The sequence below is a fragment of the Orycteropus afer genome, unplaced genomic scaffold (assembly GCF_000298275.1).
Source record: "Orycteropus afer afer isolate SDZICR_OR568_19922 unplaced genomic scaffold, OryAfe1.0 scaffold00099, whole genome shotgun sequence".
In the NCBI taxonomy this organism is placed as follows: domain Eukaryota; kingdom Metazoa; phylum Chordata; class Mammalia; order Tubulidentata; family Orycteropodidae; genus Orycteropus; species Orycteropus afer.
The window spans coordinates 3,215,049-3,218,367 of record NW_006921686.1 but is presented as its reverse complement, the minus strand read 5'-3'; positions in this window follow the sequence as shown (position 1 = coordinate 3,218,367).

Genomic DNA, 3,319 nt, shown 5'->3' with positions numbered 1-3,319 from the left:
GTTATCCCTGACTTGGGTTGGGGGAGCCTTGGTGAAGGGGAACCCAACAGGGAGAGGAGGAGGAAACCACTCACTAAAGGGTTTATGGTTGTTGTTATTGGCCATGGAGTAGGATCCACTCATACTCATAGCGACCCCTCCTTGAGTTTCCCGGGCAGTATCACTACAGAAGTAGATTGCCCCATCTTCCTTCCGAGGAGTGGCTGGTGGGTAGACATATATTAATTTGGGTGAAAGGGGAGGCAATATAGAGTCAGGGGTAGGTCAGCACACATACACACACACACACAAAATAAAAGCAAAAGAAACAAATTCCTCAGGTCTCTGAAACCAACAGGACAGACCTCCCCAGGAGTGAGTCCTGGTTTGTCTGCACCCCCTTTCAGGTGCAGGGCACTGCTAATTAAGGCTGCAGCGTGCTGAAGAAGTAGTCATGTTGCGTGGAGGCTGCGCTCACGGCCAACAGTCTCTAGGTGGGGGCTCTAATAGCAACAAGGTGGGCCTCCCTGGATCCATACGGAGTGTACCAGCACCCTTCCCGCCCAGACACTGTTGGCTGTAAGCCTGCTGCAAATTGCTACAGGAGGTCTGGAGTCAGGCTTTCAGAGTAAACACTCTCCCAGCTGCCCAGCTCACCCCCTAGCTGAGGCCGCTGAAACTAACAGGACAGACCTCCCAGGAGTCAGCTCAGGTCTGTTTGCTTCTCGGCTGACTGTGGCTACTCTGTGCTAAAGGAGCAGCTATGTGGAGTGGAGGCTACACTCCCAGCTAACATACTCCAGGCGGGGGTATGGTAGCAAGGATGCAGACCTCCCTCCTCCATCCATTTGGAGCGTGCCAGCACTTTCCCACCCAGACACTGTTGGCTGCAAGCCTGCTGCAAATGGCTACAGAAGGTCAGTGCAATGGAGTCAGTTCTCACAGTAAACACTGGCCCTGCTGTGGTGCTCACCCCCTAGCTCAGGCCTCTGCAACTAACAAGACAGACCTCCCAGGAGTCAGCTCAGGTCTGTTGCCCCCCCCCCCCTTTCAGGGGATGCAGAGCGCTGCTGGCTGTGGCGGCTTTCTGTTAAAGAAGCAGCCATCTTGAATGGAGGCTATACTCACAGCCAGCATCCTCCTGGGGGCTCTGGGAAAAAAAAAAAAAGAAAAAGAATTAAAAACAAATGCATGTAAAAGAATATTGAGCCTGGATACATCATTTATATATAGATATGCATCCTGCATTACGAAATTCTTAAGAGAGAAAGAAGTATTTGAGAGAGATGGTTTTAAAACTGTTTACATACATGGAAAGGAATATATCCATATATATTTATCAATGCACATATTATATACACATATATGTACATGTCCATATATGTGTGTAAGGAGGCCTGGTAACGCAGTGGTAAAAATGTGTGGCTGGCAGCCACTCTGCAGGAAAAAGATGTGGCAGTCTGCTTCCTTCAAAGGATCTACAGCTTTGGAAACCCTATGGGGCAATTCTGCTCCTATGACTTGAAATTGACTGACTTCAAGGTTCTTTATTACTGTTGTTGTTGTTAGCTGGTGTCAAGGCGGCTCCGACTCATAGCAACCCTCTGGACAACGGAACAAAACACTCTCTAGTCCTTCACCATCCTCACAAGCCTTGCTGTGTTTGAGCCCATCACGGTAGCCTCTGTGTCAGTCCATCGAGTTGAGGGTCTCCCCCTTCTCCGTTGACCCACCAAGTGGGATAGCCTTCCCCAGGGACTAGCCCCTTCTGACAACCCGACCAACGTACGTGAGACAATGTCAGATCATTTTTGCTTCTAAGGTGCACTCTGGCTGCACTTTGTCCAGGACAAATGTGTTCATTCTTCTGGCAGTCCATAGTATTTTCAATATTCTTTGCCCAAACCATCCTTCAAATGCATCAATTCTTCTTTGATCGCCTTTATTCACTGTCATTTGCACGCAGATGAGGCAACTGAAAATACCATGGTTTGGGTTAGGCGCACCTTAGTCTTCAAAGTGGTATCTTTGCTCTTTAACACTTTAAAGACGTCTTTTGCAGCAGATTTGCCCAATGCAATACATCGACTGATTTCTTGACTGCTGCTTCCGTAGGCATTTGATTGTAGATTTAAGTAAAATAAAATCCTTGACACCTTCAATCTTTTTTCTATTTATCATGATGTCACTTATTAGTCCAGTTGTGAGAATTGTTGTTTTCTTCATGTTGAGGTGTAATCAATCCATACTGAGGATTTGTAGCCTTTGATCTACATCAGTAAGCCTTTCAACTCTTCCTTTTCAACAAGTCAAGTTGGTGTCATCTGCGTATTGCAGGTATCAATGAGTCTTCCTCCAATCCTAATGCCACCTTCTTCTTCATGTAGTCCAGCTTCTCAGATTATTTGCTCAGCATACAGATTGAGTAAGTATGGGGAAAGGATACAACCCTGATGTACACCCTTCCTGATGTTAAACCATGCAGTGTCCTCTTGCTCTGTTCGAATGACTGCCTCTTGATCTATGTACAGGTTCCTCATGAGCACAATTAAGTGTTCTGGATTTCCCATTCTTTGCAATGTTATCCATCATTTATTATGATCCACACAGTCAAATGCCTTTGCATAGTCAATAAAACACAGGTAAACATAGTTCTTGTTTTCTTTGCTTTCAGCCAGAATCCATCTGACATCAGTAATGATATCCCTTGTTCCACAGCCTCTTCTGAATCCAGCTTGAATTTCTGGCAGTTCCTTGTCAATATAGTGGCACAACTATTTTTGAATTACCTTCAGCAAAATGTTACTTGAATGCGATATTAACGATATTGTGCCATAGTTTACACATTATGCCATGTCACAGTTCCTTGGAATGGGCACGTTCTGGTTCCCTAGTGCCACTCTGATAGGAATATATCACAAATGGGTATACAAGCAGTTTATTCTCTTACAGTTTGGGAGGCTAGGAGTCTGAGTTCCAAGTGCCAGGCTCTAGGGGCTGGGTGAAAGCCCCTCAAACTTGGGCTTCAGCTCTACCTCCAGCTTCCATTCCACTGAAGCTAGAGGCTTTCCTTCACTCAGACAGCTGCTGGCTGCTGAGGCTGCCAAGCCCAAGGTTGACAAGTAAAAAGGCACACTTCCAATGTTACCAAACCACACGGCAGGTTGTTGATTCAAGTCCATTATAAGTCCCCAGGTCGGCAGAGCATAGCAGGCTGCTGAGCAATGACCCGGCTACATGCAGGGTCCAAGCGTGCCATAGGCTAGAGGCCATTCCCAAGGCTTCTCCTTCTAAACGGGAAGCAGACCACATCCCAAAGGCAGCTACTCAGCTGCTTGTG